This window comes from Stylophora pistillata, chromosome 10, assembly GCF_964205215.1.
Source record: "Stylophora pistillata chromosome 10, jaStyPist1.2, whole genome shotgun sequence".
Taxonomy (NCBI): Eukaryota; Metazoa; Cnidaria; class Anthozoa; order Scleractinia; family Pocilloporidae; genus Stylophora; species Stylophora pistillata.
In genome coordinates this window covers 28,070,649-28,088,609 of record NC_142528.1, presented here as the reverse complement: position 1 = coordinate 28,088,609, position 17,961 = coordinate 28,070,649, and the positions used below count along the sequence as shown (strand labels likewise).

At 39.2% G+C, this 17,961-nt stretch overlaps 1 protein-coding gene, 1 long non-coding RNA gene and 1 pseudogene across 18 annotated transcripts in view; 2 read left to right on the top strand and 1 right to left on the bottom strand.

The window, feature by feature from the left end:
- The first annotated feature begins 7,379 nt into the window (after window positions 1-7,379).
- Window positions 7,380-12,156, top strand: LOC148722517 (uncharacterized). 8 transcript variants are annotated; one of them, XR_015992258.1, is made up of 8 exons: window positions 7,380-8,661; window positions 9,348-9,373; window positions 9,743-9,789; window positions 9,967-10,022; window positions 10,816-10,861; window positions 11,116-11,132; window positions 11,315-11,381; window positions 12,022-12,156. It is a non-coding gene; the product is annotated as an uncharacterized LOC148722517 (long non-coding RNA). The 8 variants fall into 8 exon arrangements; XR_015992256.1 differs by having other exon boundaries at window positions 10,813-10,861; XR_015992259.1 differs by lacking the exon at window positions 9,743-9,789 and having other exon boundaries at window positions 7,383-8,661; window positions 10,813-10,861.
- LOC148722516 (single-strand DNA endonuclease ASTE1-like) lies at window positions 12,122-17,506 on the bottom strand (annotated as a pseudogene). The gene is made up of 3 exons (XR_015992250.1): window positions 16,802-17,506; window positions 12,987-14,239; window positions 12,122-12,703 (listed from the first exon to the last, which is right to left on the bottom strand). The product of XR_015992250.1 is annotated as a single-strand DNA endonuclease ASTE1-like (transcript).
- A 144-nt stretch (window positions 17,507-17,650) lies between these two features.
- LOC111345279 (target of rapamycin complex subunit lst8-like) overlaps window positions 17,651-17,961 on the top strand; it is a 71,834-nt gene continuing 71,523 nt past the window's right edge. For 8 of the 9 annotated variants that reach the window (XM_088735312.1, XM_088735308.1, XM_088735310.1 and 5 more), the window contains exon 1: window positions 17,703-17,791. The gene's annotated coding sequence lies outside the window, so the exon portion shown is untranslated. Of the gene's footprint in view, window positions 17,792-17,961 lie in introns of all 9 variants that reach the window. The other variant, XM_088735304.1, reaches the window with a different exon arrangement.

Here is a 17,961-nt window from a genome sequence, read left to right as displayed (position 1 = left end):
ATTGTCTTACAAGACTAGTTCCAGACGGTCGCAGTCGTTCTGCCATCTGATTGGTGCCAGAAAATCTTTGTGTTTTTCTGCCCAATCAGAGTGAAGTGTGCTTTGTAGTCCTTTCGCGTGTTGTAACACGGACAAATGCTAATAGCTCAGTTGCTCGATATGTTTGTTTGGGCCGTGCGACGGAGATTTGCCTGAGGTGAAAAGTTTCAGTCTCAGCACATAATGTAAGAGAAATCGATCAGATTGTCCGCGAAAATCTTACCGGAAATTATACTGAATACTTTCGCAGGTATCATTAGAGAACGTGTTTTAAAGTTTGCGAGGTTTGTATACAACACGATGGTTGCAGTCATTGATATGTCGCTTTAAACGTTAAACGAGATTTGAGCTTTTTGCTGTGACTGAAACTTTGCCAATCCCGTGAAGTTATTTCGTTGCATGGGCCACGTAGGTATGTCGAGCAACTGGTACTTGCGTAACTCTCTGTGCGTGCCAAAATCTAATCTCATCTTCGCTTCAAAAAAAAAAAAAAAAAAGCAAAGCGTGGAAACTTTTGCTTATTAGATGTGGGTAGATGACCCTGTAATATTAAACTGACATTTGCAATAAAGCAAACCTGCCCTTTCCATCCATTATTTCTTCGTCTTTTGTTTTGTTTTTCATATTGAAAGCAGCATCGGATCGATTCCCAATGATCAAAGGTAATTGACTTGGTCTTCAACAATCGACAGAAGAGGTGAAATGACAATGACCAAGGGACTAGAAGAGAATCCGTGGCCTTCCTAGCTCAAGAATTTAACACTCTAGGCGGCAGTTGAAAGATTAAACTCTTTCCAAACCCTTTCGGTAACTGCCCGAAAAAACCTCCTTCCCACGATGTTCTCGTTAATAAGTTTTTGTTCAGATTTTAATTAGCTAACTGGAAACACAGCTAAGCTTTCTCTAAGCGCTTGCTGGAGGTCGTCCACAAACTTAAGCCGTATTGTGAACGACTTTACAACAAAGCGAAGATTAGATTTTGGCGCGCACAGAAAGCAGAAAGCTATGTAGGCGAAAGCGCCAGTTGCTCGACATACCTGCGTGGCACGTGCGACGAAATAACTTCACGGGATTGGCAAAGTTTCAGTCACAGCAAATTATGCAAAAAATCTAGAAAGATTTAAGCTCAAATCTCGTTTAACGTTTAAAGCGACATATCAATGACTGCAACCATCGTGTTGAATACAAACCTCGCAAACTTTAATACACGTTCTCTAGTGATACCTGCGAAAGTATTCAGTATAATTTCCGGTAAGATTTTCGCGGACAATCTGATCGATTTCTCTTACATTGTGTGCTGAGTCTGAAACTTTTCACCTCTAGAAAATCTGCGTCGCACAGCCCAAACAAACATAGCGAGCAACTAAGCTATTAGTATATGTCCGTGTTAATACACACGAAAGGACTCTAAAGTACACTTCACTCTGATTGGGCAGAAAAACACAAAGATTTTCTGGCACCAATCAGATGGCAGAACGACTGCGACCGTCTGGAACTAGTCTTGTAAGACAATGTCCCCAGGGGCTCTTCCGCCCTAACTTGAAATCGACCCAAGGCCCCTGAGTCTCCGAGAATGACACCACCAAGGAGGGTAGAGAAAAGATTAAAAGTAACCCTCAGTTGTTCACTACCCAGGAGGGTTAAGAAAATACTAAAAGTAACTCTCAGGTATACATTACCCAAGAGGGTAGAGAAAACATTAAAAGTAACCCTCAGGTATACACTACCCAAGAGGGTAAAGAAGAGATTAGAAGTAACCCTCAGGTATACACTACCCAAGAGGGTATATATAGTAGAGATTCAAAGTAACCCTCAGGTATACACTATCCAAGAGGGTATAGAAAAGATTGAAAGTATATAACCCTCAGGTATATGTGACCAGGCTCACAATTGTGCATGACATTGCAATATGACCAGAAAAGACTCTGCGAGACCAATTTGCGGACAATGTGAGGGATCCTTTCCTTCGATAAGAACTGAAGAAGTTCATCAGGGAGCGTGACCCTTCATTCTTGGATTTGAGGGAGGAGGCACTATGCTGGTCAGAAGAGGAAGAAAGACCACAGCGAATTATGCCTAGAACCCCGCTATCTCAAGAAGTATCGACTGCTGCACCTGAAAGCTCTCAGTGCCACGCTAGTTCCACCACCCCCCCTATGGATAAAGTTTTGGATGTCCTTCTAACGCAACAGAAGTCCTTAGAAGAACTGACGAGTTCAATAAGAGACCTTAAGCAGCCAAGGACCCAACACTCAGCCAAGGAATGGAGTGGACAGCGTTCTATCGTTGTTTGCTTCAAATGCAAGTGACTTTAAAATCACAAGTTTTTATAGAATTTCTTAAATTCAGATTAGATTTCTACATTTTGACACCTTTATTATGTAGACATACTATCCCTTGATTTGCGACTCGATTAAATCTTATTTTTCACGCCTTGAGAGAAAGCCAGTTGGCAAAACCACATCGTAATAAGTCAAAAAAGATCACATCAATTTTAACTTAGGCCGAGAGTGATCAAGTTTTGCGAGAAAGCTCAATGCCGAGATCGCGAACGCAACTTGCTGGAGATCTGAACTCAAAGAACGCACACATTCGGCTTTGCAAATATCACATAGCTACACCAATTATGATTTTCCTCATGGCTAAATGCGTAGCTGACCTACTGAAACAAAAGCTCTTGTATAGGGCTTGTGTACAGCGAAAGCAAAATGATTTATTTGAATAGATGATATGTTGCAAGCTGTAAAAAAACAATGATTTTGGTATTGTTTTAGGTTCTTGGTCGTATTTGTAATGGCATCTTCGCCATCATCGGTTAGTGTCTCAGCGATTCCTGAGATCCTTTCAAACGTGCAGGTAGGTCGGTAAGACATGTATTCTTTGAATGAATTGGTTTTGAAAATCAATCAATTGTGCAGAATTTTTTCGACATAAATCCTTTTACTTTTAAGGTTTCAAGAATTTAATTATTTAGCCTCATGTTTACCCTGTGCATCAACAATAAAAGATTAAAGTGCACCTCAGCTCATTAAGTAGATACTGCTCATGTGAGACTTAAGTGGAAGGTTACGAAATCTGCTCACTAATGCACGTTCATCTATTTTTTCAAAAACAGGATAGTTCAGGGATCCCACTTTCAGATGATAGAGGTTTTAGACAGAGTGCTAGGTTAGTCCCTCTTAATTAACACTTGTTTATTCTGTGAGTCCAACTTATCAGATATAATAATATACACATCAGTGCTCTGAAAAGATCCATTTAAAAGCATGAGTCCAAAGAAAAGGAAAAGTTGATATAGATCAAGATTTCAATTTTGGTTTTCCTTCCCTTATCTTTCATGTTCTTTTCTTTCAGAACCAGAATTGAAGATGATAAAAAGATGAAGATAGAAGCTTAGCATAGACTATTAGAATTAGAGAATTGATACTAGGCGAGTGGGGAAACATGACTAATTATTTATTATTATTTTAATTCATTATTTATTAATCAAACCCTCACCCTAAAGAGGCCAACCAAATAAAGCTCTGTGACAATCAATTGATTCGTGCCACGCCATACGTTGAGTTCTGAGAGGCTACCTTTACAGTTTGATGTAATTTATTATAACTTGTAGACTTTCTCAAAGTCGCTCGTGCTCACGGCTCGCTCGCGCTCAAAAGCGCGACTTGTGAGCAAGTCTACATAATGACCCCACTTGATATTATGTCCAGTGGCCTTGATGTGGTCGGCAATGGCTGAAGCATTGAAGGCCCTCGCTAAAAATGACAATACTTCAGCCATTGCCGACCACTTCAAGGCCACTGGACATAATATCAAGTGGGATCATTTTGATATTTTGGCAAAAGGCAAAACAGACTACCATTGTAAAATCAAAAAGTCTACATAACCTGGTGTAGTTCAGGGAGGTTTGATGTACTAAGGTGAAGTGTGATATAGTCTGGTGTAATTTGGTGTAGTGTGGTTGATGTGTATATATAGCAAGGTGTAGTTTTATAAAGTTAAGTACAGTCAATGTTCTCTGGGGTAGTCACTTGTAGCCGGTCTACTTTGATAAGTTGGGTGTGTTTCGTGGAGTTTGATGAAGGAAATGTATTTTTTCGTATTTTTATCAATCAGGTATGGGAAATACACGAGACCTTGACTTTTACAATCCGAAATATAAGTGATTACTGTTTCATTTTATTCTTATTGTAATAAGACTAATAAAAGCTATAATATCTTAACGTGCGATTTCTTTGTTTTATTTCAGGAATATAAACCGAAGGGACACGAGTAACTGGATACCATAGAGTTTTATAAAATGGGTTTTTAAGTTAAGCTGTGTATATGTATATAAAATACTTTTAAGGTTTATTTAAGTTTTATCAGATTAAAGCGTGATTCATGTTATATTTTGTTCCTGAAAATTAAACAAAAACATCAACAAATGGTTCAATCTTAAGCTTGTATACAACTTTAAAAAGTAAAAGACAGTATGAGTAAAAAGGGAGAATCGATTGTTTACAAATCCTTGCAATTTTGACAAGTGGTCACATCAACTAATATAATAGAGAGGTCAGGAGAATACTCGCGTTGCCTAGCAACACGTTTCCTCGAAACCGTCTACATTGTTCCCGGTCACATTTAGATCTTCCTCTTCTCCTCGTTTAGCTCCAACGTTGCACAGAGCACCTAGCACAGAGCAAAACGACTTCTTAGCATTTCTTCGTCAGACGATGCTTCTTTTGATGCAGCATTTTGCCTACTAGTCTTCTTCGCTCTCTTCATTTCTTCGCGTTTCTTTTCACTCGCCATCTTTTCTGACAGGCCACTGGTTACCGCAAGATAAAGTTTGCGAAACAAACGAAACAAGCTGAAATTTGCGAAAAAAATGCTCCGGTTGTTGACCTAGAAAAAGAAGACACGTTCAGAAGTTTTCCTCAAGTATTTTCAAGAACTCCCGGGGGTTGGAAAAAAAAAAGAAAGGATTTTGATTGGCATTCCCATATGTGCCACAGTCGACAACAGTCAGTAATTAGTGCTGTACTAAGTCATTTGAGAACCAATTTTCCCCCTCTCACGACACGTGAAAACTTACATCGATCTCACCTTCTGAGTCAACAACATCAATTAAAGTTTGCTTCACTATTAGTTCTTTGGTGAAGTATGCATTATATACCTATATAAAATGAGATTCATATGAAACAAGGACAAAAGCTGAAAAGCTGTCGTTCGAAGCTAAGCGTGATATATTCATTTATTTATTTCTAAGCGTTCAAGCATAAGATCAACAATTGGTTAACTTGTCTACAATATATTTAATAAAAATAGCACGAGTCATAGCTGTTTTAATGATCAGTAAACATAACCAGTAACTAACACAAAAATATATTTGGGCATGGAACATTCAAGGTTTTTAATAATACTTACATGACAAGAACAAAACATACAACTCTTATATTCTAGAATTTCTGTACTAGTATAAATTAACATTTTGATTGACTATGAAGTAAACCTGCCTTAGTTGCTTATCTATTATGTGACGGATAAAACCATAATAAGTCGTCATGGTATATTTTCGGTTTTGGATAAAAACTGAGGGTTGCACGTTGAACTCTTCGCTAATCAGTGCTATCCTTTTAGCGACTGGGGATATTTGCAAGTGTCAATTGAAAGTAAGCAAAAAGTTTTTAAACGATTTACCGATACAAAACTGTGTAAATTTTTCGAATCTAATTGCCTTTACATTTGCAAGTTTAACATTCTCTGAACTCGAATAGTCTTTATACACTGCTTGAACACTTTTAAGCCGTTAAGAGATTGTCAGGTTTAACCGTTTTGCTTAAGTTGGAGCGTTACAGTTTTTTCGGAATTCGCTAGGTAAACCTCTTCAGGAAATTTAATCTGATTCTCAATTCCACATTCGCCTTCCAGAGTTTCATGAACTTAGATAACCGTTTATAAACTTCAGGTTGTAAGTTACAGATAGAAACCCAAGAACCTCCGAGAACTCTAGAAATATACTGACGAGTAACTACAATTTCTTTAAGCCTTCAATTCGACTTATGTGAAATTAAGACAATTAAAAGACATCGACTACTTACTTTTCACCATCTTTTCGACATTTTTAAACACTAAAATCCGACCACGATTATATTTTTGGATCAGCCGTGAAGGTATAGTGCGTGCTTGTTTATTTATTTGATAACATCTTACCGATCGGAAACAACGAACTTTCTGCGGTGATTCCTCAGGACTTCTTCGAATACAAGCATCGCCAAAAGCGGAAGTAGGGAGCCTTCCTCTCCATTCATGAAAAGTCCATCCGAAGATATGATCTTATTTTCTGCTCTTGCTTTCTTTTTCCAATTTCTTGTCACTTCTATCAGATGCACCATCCATAACGACAAAGGACTTTTCACCTATGCTTTCCAAAGCCGGGCGAAAAAAGACCAGACTTTGCTGTAAAATTCCTTTTGCCCCAACGGAAGTGGAAGTCGTTTCTTTTGTTGAAGAAGTAACGTAAGTTTTTTCCATCTATGACAAGTTTCCTGCCTCGCTAGTCTATGGACGAATCCATGTACTCTAGCTCTCAGCTGATTTGACCCCAGTCTCCCTATGTAATGTTTTTATAGAGACGACTTCGGACGAGTCAGCAGCTATAAAGTGACGACGTTTGAATGAGCTGTCGCGCTGCAGTCGCGCTGAACTCGCGAGTACGCGAACGTAATACAATTGAGTTCGACTCGACGATAGCGTGACGTTTGAACCGAGACTCACAAGCCATGCATATGGTCTTCCTGATTTTTCAGAATGGTCACATGCAAAAAATCGAGCTTGTGTCTGACACTGATAGAATCCACATTCGTTGTGAATGTCCGCCTGATAGCTTCCGGTTTCAGTCGCATTCGCTGTCCTCCTAGAAATTCGCAAAGCATTTGGGCGGGAACTTGTAGAATAAGACAAATGAAACAAAAGTGTTAACATTTCGAAATAAGGAAAGAGAAAATAAGTCCATAGTCTGTTAAAAGCTACTCTCAAAATTTAGAGCTAGGAGCTTCACTGAGTACCACTGATTTCCAAAGAGAAAATACATAAGTAGTTCTCAGAGCACCCCACTCTTCGCCTCAACTATCTTGATTTATTCCCAGTTTTCTCATAAAGCGCAAAACAATGATCAGGAACATCGTGAGTTTCTTGCAAAATTTAGATTTTTTATCAATTTCCATAAACAGCTGAAAACAGTTCAAAATGACACGCTGCGCTGACACCAGTTGTAATTTTAGTCGAGTTGAATGGCTGAGCCTCAGACTCAGTCTGTATTAACCTTAAAAGTTAGTCTTTAACGAATCAAACCTAACTCTACCTAATCACTATGAACTGACTCTAAACTTGGAAAACTTGAACTTTGTGGAGACAGGTAAATTCGCCTTTCTCGTGATCTTTTGTTTCCACTTTCTATTGTGTAAATGTAAAAGCACAGGAACCGAAATGCTCCGTAGGGTCTCCAAGTCAGAATATAGTTCAGCCAATCAGACGGGAGCACTTGTATACGTGATGGTTAAAATTAACGAACCACAATTCTAACCACAGCAGGTATTGGCCTCATATATAAGCTTTTCTGTTTTTATCATTCGATTTTCAAATGTCTGCTTGGTTTCGTGCTGTGAATTGGTTCAAAAGCAAGGGAATTAATTCAAACGAAGGTTCAGGACTAGCATCAAACACCTTTCAAGCGGTTTCACCACTAATTTCAGCGCTGTAAGAGATGTAGCAGCACAACATAAGTGTCTTGGACGTTTCTTCATGTGTCCCACTTTGCAAAGTGATCCATTTATGCCAACAAGAGACAGGTTTCGGAGAAAAGTGGAGGAATACGAAAACGAGAGCTGCCTTCAATCAGTTGGGTCATCCTTCATTTGGTATCCACTAAAATTGCCAACTTCTGTTTTCCAGAGGAAATATCCAAGCTGGCGGTCATTGCTTCCAATATCAACAGAACTAAAGAATATTCCGTTAAAAGCCAGTATGGATTTTGTGTTGGCAGTAAAACTTTCTTTTTCACAAAAAAAATGACGCATGTACTTGTTTTCGTTTCCACACCTTTCAGTCCTTCCACATCTCCTACAATGACCACCGAAACACATCTTTGGAGTCCGCTGCAAAATCATAAATACATGATGCTGTTTTATTATTTTTTTTTTTAAGTAAAACATGTGACTGGACTACCCAAATCCCCAAAAGAATTGCGTGGACAGTCTTCGCCATAACGGAATTTTACGAGTTGATTTCGAGAGTGAGCAGGAAGAACGACATTGAGCGATCAACGCTACTCAAGTTATGAAAGGCCGGAGAGCATAACTGGAGCTCTTTCTCGAGCTGGCGAAAACCGTGATGTCGATTCACAATGAACACAAGAAAGGGAAAAGAAATGTACCTCTCACAAGACCTTTTTTATCACGAACAAAATATTTGTAACACCAAGAGGCGTTTAATTTTCTTTTCCAGTTGAAAGTGAAAAAGTATCATATTCGGAAACCATGAGCTGCTCGCAAGAGACTTCGTTCCCATGAGACTTTTCGTCCTTCGAAGTGACGTCGCCGTAGATTGAGCTGCAGGGAGGGTAAAATCACAATCCATGAGGTGAGACCAATATTGATTATCAATTTTCAAGTACTATTGCAATTACTGTTATTCAGATCGAAAGGTCATACATAACGTTCACAAGTTTACAGGAACCTCATAAATTTGAGACTAATTTTGCAAGCGATTTCGACGATTGGTACTCAGTTGAAACCGCGTACGCACCCTCCTGGAACATAATCTAGGAGGAAAGTACAAATAAGGTTAATTTTCGCTTCCGTTTTGGTTTAAAATTTTTTCAGGCAGCGTTACGGTCAAGAGATGTTGCTATGAACATTGCAAAAATTTATTTACAGGGCATCTTGACAGTCACGATCATACAGTTGTCTAACAAGATAACTCCTGACAAATATCCATTGGTAGTGCCTTTCAAGTTCGTTTCATGGCTTGGTTTGTGGGCTACTCATAAAGCTCATATTGACACAGCTACACTGAGTTTCCTGGGGTTAAATGCTCCTAAACATTGTATCGTGTCACTAGCTGTGTTGCATGTCACTGATTACTTATCTGAATAACGCATTTTCATAAATATTTTCGGTGAAAGCACTTCGAAGTTTAATGTAGCGTTGTATAGGAGAACTTGCCTTTATGACCTCGGTTTACAAACCTAAAATCTTACTCAAATAATTTAAACAACAAATGCCCTCTTGCACAAATAATTTTTTTTTTTCGGTTATTGGTTACAGATCTAATGGCATCTCAGCATTCATTGGTAAGCGTCAAGATACCAACACCCCTTATGCATGCACGGATAAACTAGATTACACAATGCAATGTGAAAATAAATCATTCTTTAATGTATCTTTAAAAGACACTCTTGGAAAAAAAATCAAATCTTTTGAATGACAGCAATAGCTATGATATTCACCCATGTAATTTTGGCATAATAAGTCTTTTCCACAGGCCCAGCGAATATGATGAAATTAAAAGGGTAAATACTCATTATTGTCAGCTTCTATGTAATATTCAATTTGTGAATTCCCTGAAAAGTGTTTTATCTAATTTTGGTCTCTTTCTTGTCATGATTTGGTACTGAGAAGAGAATTAGGTACATTGGATTTAACTATGTTTTGTTATACAGCGTACGCATAATACATGTTAGCGAAAGCTTACTATGCGTCATATTTGGTGAGTAGAGCTTTGATCTACTGGGAAAAAAAGAACATTTGTTTAAATATCTTCAAACTGGGAAGAGTATTTTAGTTAGACAATATCACAAAATGTATTAGGTGGAGGCAACTTAGCTTATTGATAAGCACCAAAGCATCAAGGTGTCACCAATGTTTCCTTGTAACCTTTCTTCAGGGCGCCTCCCCACCTTTGCAACACATGAGGAGGGGTGGTCATAATCCACATGCGAGGTGAGAATCGTTTCTTGATGTATCAAATTTTGTTTTAGAGATCACTAATCATCAAAAACTCCTTTCTTCATTGGAAGAAAGGCACAGCAAGGAAACATCTCGGTTATAGATCCATCATTAGCGTCACGGCTATAGACTACGTTCTCGACAATGGGGGGGGGGGAGGGGAGGAGGGGTGGTAATAATCCACTTGCGAGATGAGAATCGTTTCTTGATGTACCAAATTTTGTTTTAGAGATCACTAATCATCAAAAACGCCTTTTTGTTTAGAAGAAAGGCGCAGAAAGGAAACATTTCGGTTGTAGATCCATCATTAGCGTCATGGGTATAGACTATGTTCTTGACAACGTAAGCGAGGACTACGTTCGCTTTAGTTTGGCGTCGTTCAGTTTATTTCTACGTAGTTGGCGTAAATTGGGGCATTTTGGTGTACTGTGGTCTACTGAAGTTGCATTGTGATCTACTGAGGTTGGTACGGTTTGGTCTAGTTCGGTATAATTTGATGTCATTAGTGTAGATCAGTAGAGTTTTGTGTAATACAGTGAAGTCTGGTGTAGTTAATGTATTTGGTGTGGTTGGTGTAGTTTAGTGTGGTTGGTGTAGCTTGACATTTTTGCCGTTGTTGGTATGGTTGGTGTAGATTGGTGAAGAGCCTTACGAATGTCCTAAACTATTTAAGTTTAAATTTGATAGTCAACCGAATAGTAGTGTTTGTAAGCGGAGTATTCAGAGGGAAAAGAGAAGTCAAACTTATGAGAAATAACATCGTGTTTTTCTGATCTTTTGATGGTAGTATGCTGTTTAGAGATGGGATTCCAGAAATCCTGTCAAACGTGCAGGTAAGCCATATTCTCCTTCAACGCCTTAGTTGTGAAAATCAATCAATTATGCAGAATTTCGACATTCATCCCTTTATACTTTAAAGGTTCCAAGAATGTAATTATTTAGGCCCATGTTTAACCTATGCATTAAGAATAAAATATTGAAGTGCACCTCAGCTCAAAAAGCAGATGTTCTCCATATAAGAGGTATATGTGAAAGGTTACGAAGTCCGCTCACTAATGCATGTTCATCTATTTGTTTTAAAAAACAGGTTAGCCAGAGTTCTAGGTAAGTCCCTCTTACTAAATACTCATTTATTCTGTAAGTGCAACTTATCAGGTGTATTAATATACGCCTCAATGCTTTAAAAAGATCAATTTAAAAGCATGCAACCAAAGAAAAAGAAAAGTTGATATAGATTTTAATTTTTGTTTTCATTTCCTTTCTTCTTTTATGTTATTTTCTTTCAGCGACAGGAAAATGAAGATAAAAGTCTTAGTACAGGCTATAAGAATAAGGGAATGGATAGTAACTCAGGTGGGTAGGAAAACATGACTTAGAAATATGACTTGGTCTTAAGACCACATTTTATTTATCAAACCCTCGCTGGCAATTATCAATTAGAGACACAATTATGATGATAAAACTGAGCAACAGCTGAAATCTCTAATTTGTCCCACTGCACAAAGCCACCCTCAAGAGTCCAACTAAATAGAGCTGTGTGACAATCAATTCATTCGTACTAACATATGTTAAGTTCTCAGAGGCTACCCTAACAGTCTGGTGTAATCTACCATAACTTGGTGCCGTTCAGGGGGGGTTGATGTAGCACGGTGAGGTGTGGAGTGGTTTGGTGTAACTTGGTGTAGTGTGGTTGATGTAGTTTGGTGCTCTTGCTGTTATCGGTATAGTTAGGTGTAGTTTGATGGAGTTAAGTACAGTCAGTGTACTTTGGGGTAGTAATAGTCGTAGCTGATGTACTTTGATGAGTTTGGTGTGGTTGGTGTAGTTTCGTGGAGGTGGCGTAGCTTTTTATCAATCAGGTATGAAAAGACACGAGACCTTGACTTTTAGAAGCAGAAATATACGTGATCACTGTTTCATTCTATTTTTATTGTAATAAGACTGATTAAACCTTTATTTTCTCAGTGTGCGATTTCTTGATTTTAATTCGCAGGGATATGAGTAATTGGAACGCATGGAGTTTTCTACGATGGATTTCTAAAATTAAACTGTGTATATAAAATATTTTGAAGGATTGGATTTTAAATTTCCAATTAGAATGTAAAAATTAAAGGTTTATTAAATTAAAGCGTGATTCAAATATCATTTTCTTCCTGAACATTAATAAACAATGACATCAACAAATGGTTACCTTGTATACAACTTTAAAAGTAAAAGACAGCATGAGTAACTGTTCGAAAGCGATTGTTTGCAAATCTTTGCGATTCTAACAAGTAGTCGCATCAACTAATAGTAAGCTTAGGGTCAGCAGAATACTAGCGTTGCCTAGCAATACGTTCCCTCGAAACCATTTACATTGTTCCCTTTCACGTTTGGATCTCCCTCTTCTCATTGTTGAGCTCCAACGTTGCACAGAGCAGCAAAACGATTTCCTAGCACTTCGTCGTCAGACGATGCCTCTTTTGACGCAGCATTTTGTCTATCAGGCTTTTTAACTCTTTTCATGTCTTTGTGTTTCTTTTCACTCACCATCTTTTCTGAAAGGCCACTGGTTACCACAAGATAAAGCTTGTGAAACAAGCGAAACAACCTGAAACTTGGAAGAAACTGCTCCGGTCGTTGACCTAGAAAAAGAAGACACGTTCAACAGTTTCCTCAAGTCCCTTCAAGAACTCCTGGGAGTTAGAAAAAAAATTGATAAAGGACATTAACTGCTATTCTCGTATGTGCCACAGTCGACAACAGTCATTAATTAGTGCTGTAGTAAGTAATTTGAGAACCAATTCGTCCCCCTCTCCCGACACATCAAAACTTACATCGGTCTCATTTTCTGAGTCAACTCCCACATCAATTAAGTTTGTTTCACCATTAGTTCTGACTTAAAAAAAGGGGGACTCAGGCACTCTACACGAATATCCCCATATTATTCTAATTTTCTAACGGATTGGATTGTCTTACCTTGTTGCAACCTTTCAAGCAGTTTTTGTGCCATTTTTCCATTGAACATCTTCTGAATACATGGTACAGGTACCGGCTCAAGCAAAGTAAAGTTTAGATGAATTGCACCTTTCAGAACACCCTGCCACTGAGCAAAGCTTTGCGCCGCTCGTATGTCAAACGGCAACGAGGATTGTTTAGGGCTTGCAGTTCTTTCTTTATCATTGCAGAACTGGCCGTCTTCCAAGTTTACAAAACAACACAGCAAAGCGGTAAGGTGGTTAATCTCCAAGGGTGGTTGGGCGTTTTTGATGAGATAACGAAGTGATGCAGCAATTAAAATAAACTCTTTACCTAAGGACTTGACGTCTGTGGTGTCCGAATCAAGTGCGAACAACAAACAGTTTACACGCTCTCCCAGATCGAGGAACGGAATAAGGCTCAGAGAAGGGTCCACGCCCTCTTGGCAGGGTTCTACAATTGACTGTTTGACACCTAAGGCTTGTCTGTCCCATTCCCGAATCACCTCTATATTTCCTTTTTCTCCTTTTGCTTCCGCATCGTTCAAAATTCCATACATGAACCGCCTTAGCCACAGAGAGTAGCAGTTCGCCGATATCTCTCTTCAATTTTCGACGGGGATTCCCAGGAACAGTTTTCTCGATGTCAAGCTACTGATACATTTTGTGGAGAACTTTCCATTTTGAAACCGGCGCAGAACCCACTCATTGATCTCGCCATTACTCTGCGTTCTAAGGGAGCTAGAGACTAAGTTATCCTGGAAATAACCCAGAAGATTTGACTTCCTGAGAGTATATTCCTGGAGAGAAAGTTCAACAGCCTGTCTGAGATGTTCTCCATTTTCAGGTGGCTTCACCAGTTTCAGAGCTCTTTCCAAAGCCTCTTCTTCGCTAGAGTCAGGAAGTTTGGAGAGCATGTGCGCAATGCTTTCAAATCGAGTTCCTCTTTTACTAAAATGGTTTAAAGTCTGAATATGATTCAATGCGCGATTAAACGCAGATAACAAATCACAACTCACGTAGTCATTTCCCGCCAACGAAGCCAACAAGGGAATTAATTCAGCACGAATTCGAAAATGCGACGCCAGCTTTCGGCGATAGAAAATCCTTACTGTCAAACAACTGGAATTCCAGTTAAAGAAAGTAATCGGAATACACCCAGCTTTGATGTCAAAGATAAAGAAATCACTGTCATTGCTAAGAACTGGGCAATTCCATGCATAAGCCAACGAGGCAATTTCTGTGTCGGCCTCGCTGTCGAGAAAATAAAAGGGAAATGAGGTTAAATGTATATCTTTCAGGGCAAGCCAAAAGCTGAAGAGGTAATACCCACTAGGAGGGTCCCCTACACCCTTTTGTAAAACTCAGTCCCGTAAAAATGGCTGGCCTTTTCAGGCATCACGAATAAAATTCAATATTATTTCACGTTCACGCGAAATTTGAGACGACCACGTTCCATATAAAAATAAAAAACCAACTTCCTGAATTATCAATCCGTATGAGGTCCATTTCCTGTCAAAACCCTGGTCAAAACCTAACCACAGCCGTTCGAGAATAATATGCACAATTTCAAAACAATTAAAAAGCCGGGAATTCACCGCACAAAATAAAATTCATTCACGAATCACTTTTAATTCAGCTCTTCATTCACGGGTCACGTTTAAATAAAAATTAGTTCACACGGACATGGGAAGATCTTATCTTCAATTACGATTCACGAATAAAGAAAAGATAAAATCACGATTCAGGAGAAAAAAAAATCGCCCAATCACACTTTGCGTAAAAAGTATAGGGGACCCTCCACTAAGCCTCTTCTACTGTTCTTTCTAAAATATGATTCATTTGAAAAGAAGTCTCGGTAAAGAATTGCACCATACTGAACACATCATGTGGCTTTAAAAATCATACAGCGCCATAAAGTTTCTCCAACACTGTAACTGTAGTTTCTTCCTAAGAATGACCATCCTCGGAGACCCAGGGGCTGTGAGTCGATTTCAAGTTAAGGGCAGAAGAGCCCCTGGGGACATTGTCTTACAAGACTAGTTCCAAACGGTCGCACTCGTTCTGGCATCTGATTGGTGCCAGAAAATCTTTGTGTTTTATTGCCCAATCAGAGTGAAGTGTCCTTTGGAGTCCTTTCGTGTGTTTTAACACGCACACCTACAACAGGCTCTGTTGCCCGCTATGTTTGTTTGGGCCGTGCGACGAAACTTTGCCCGAGGTGAAAAGTTTCAGTCTCAGCACACAATGTAAGAGAAATCGATCAGATTGTCCGCGACATCTTACCGGAAATTGTACTGAATACTTTCGCAGGTGTCACAAGAGAACGTGCTTAAAAGTTTGCGAGGTTCGTACAAAACATAATGGTTGCAAGCATTGATATGTCGCTTTAAACGTTAGATGAGATGCAAGCCTAAATCTCTCAAGATTTTTTGTATAATTTGCTGTAACTGAAACTTTTCCAATCCCGTGAAGCTATTTCGTCGCACGGGCCACGCAGGTATGTCGAGCAACTGGCGCTTACGCAACTTTTTGTGCACGCCTGGCCAAAATCTATTGTAATCTTTGCTCGAAAAAAAAAAAATGCTGAACGTGGAAACTTTTGTTTATTAGATGTGAGTAAATAACCCTGTACTAAGCTGACATTTACAATAAAGGAAGGCCGCCCTTTCCATCCAATATTTCTTGGTCTTTGGTTTTGTTTTCCCCAATGAAAGCAGCATCGATTCCCAATGATCAAAGGTATTTAACAATCGACAACAATCGACAAAAGAGGTGAAATGACAACGACCAAGGGACTAGAAGAGAATCTGTGGCCTTTCGAGCTCAAGAATTTGAACACTCTACACAGCAGTTGAAAGATTAAACTTTTTCCAAACCCCTTGGGTAACTGTCCGAAAACGTATCTCCTTTCCACGATGTTCTCGATAATTAGTTTTTGTTCAGATTTTAATGAGCTAATCGGAAACACAGCTAAGCTTTCTTTAAGCGCTTGCTGAAGGTCGTCCATGTACTTAACGTTCTCTGCAACCTTGGCCATATTGCGAAAGACTTTACTACAAAGCAACGATTAGAATTTGGCGCGCACAGAAAGCTACGTAAGCGTAAGCGCCAGATGCTTGACATACCTGCGTGGCCCGTGCGACGAAACAACCTCACGGGATTGGAAAAGTTTCAGTCACAACAAATTGTACAAAAAATCTTGAAAGATTTAGGCTTACATGTCATCTAACGTTTAAAGCGACAGATCAATGCCCGCAACCATTATGTTTTCTACGAACCTCGCAAACTTTTAAAACACGTTCTCTTGTGACACCTGCGAAAGTATTCAGTACAATTTCCGGTAAGATTTCGCGGACAATCTGATCGATTTCTCTTACATTGTGTGCTGAGACTGAAACTTTTCACCTCGGGCAAAGCTTCGTCGCACGGCCCAAACAAACATAGCGGGCAACAGAGCTTGTTGTAGATGTGCGTGTTAAAACACACGAAAGGACTCCAAAGGACACTTCACTCTGATTGGGCAGAAAAACACAAAGATTTTCTGGCACCAATCAGATGCCAGAACGAGTGCGACCGTTTGGAACTAGTCTTGTAAGACAATGTCCCCAGGGGCTCTTCTGCCCTTAACTTGAAATCGACTCACAGCCCCTGGGTCTCCGAGGATGAAGAATGACCTATTATATTGTTCTTTCCAAGATCCTGTTATTTCGTTGTTTCTAAAGCCTTCATGGCGGATTCCTTAAAAGAGACTATAGGGGCTACTTTTCTTCATAGCGTTGTCGATAAGCATTGTAATAAATAAATCACTCCTACCTATCACTGAAAACGATCTTGACACCACGATTCCTAAGTGCATCCACAAACACGTGCCTCGCTAAAAGCGGAAGTAAAAACATACGATCATAGGCGGATTTCGACAAAGCATTTGATGTTTTAACCCTCTCCTTAGCTCGTGCTTTAAGTGTCTCCAACTTCTTGTCACTTGGATCGTGTGCTTCATCGAATACAACACAGGCTTCCACGCCGTTCGAAATCAGAGCATCGAAAAACGAAACTACAACATCGTAATATTCTTGGTACTGACCACCACATCGGCAGTCTAAGCCATTGCTAGCGTAAAGATAATGGCACAGACAAGATCCATCGATGACAAGTTTTGTATTTTTAAGATTGATCTCTATCCAAAGCGTTCCAAGTGAGTTGATCTAACTTGTAAGTCCGGGAATCCCCATATCTAGATATGAAACCGCTTTGAAATCCCCTACCGAATCATAATGTTCCAGGCGCGATAAACTGACAAATGATTTCTTGGGAGGGTGGGAACCCACTGTTGTAGCCCCCTGTGTAAATTAATAGGAATGAATATTCCTTTAACATTTCTCTATAGATTTGAGAAAGACCGCGTAGATAATCTGTTAAAAATGCGTGATTCAGAAGTTTTTTTTCTTATCTTTTGTCTTGTTATTAACTACATTTTGCCCCTCCCTTGAAAGAAAGAAAAAATACCTTGAGCCAATTTCATTAAGTCAGTGGCTTATTTAAAACCAGGAAGATACGTCAAGTAATACAACTTGAGTACCCGATAACGTACTGATTGAACCAGCTTTGGGCTATCCGGGTTTTGCATGAAATTTCTACCTTATCAACGACAACAAACCAACAGATGATAACTACAAGATGACTGCTGAAACAGAAGGTTCAAGTGAACCGGTTATTTTAGCCACAGCAGGTTATGACCATGCTATTAAATTCTAGCAAGCTCATAGTGGAATATGTCATCGCACTGTTCAGCATCCAGACTCGGTATCCTTTGCATTTGTAAAATTTAGCTTGCTGCAAATTACGAAAAAAAATAATAAAATAAACATCTCACTTGCACGGTGTTTATCGAAGGAAACAAAACCTGAGAACCTGAAAAACTTGAGAATATACCCACACAATTAACTGGGTAGAGAGGCTCGCAACATATCTTG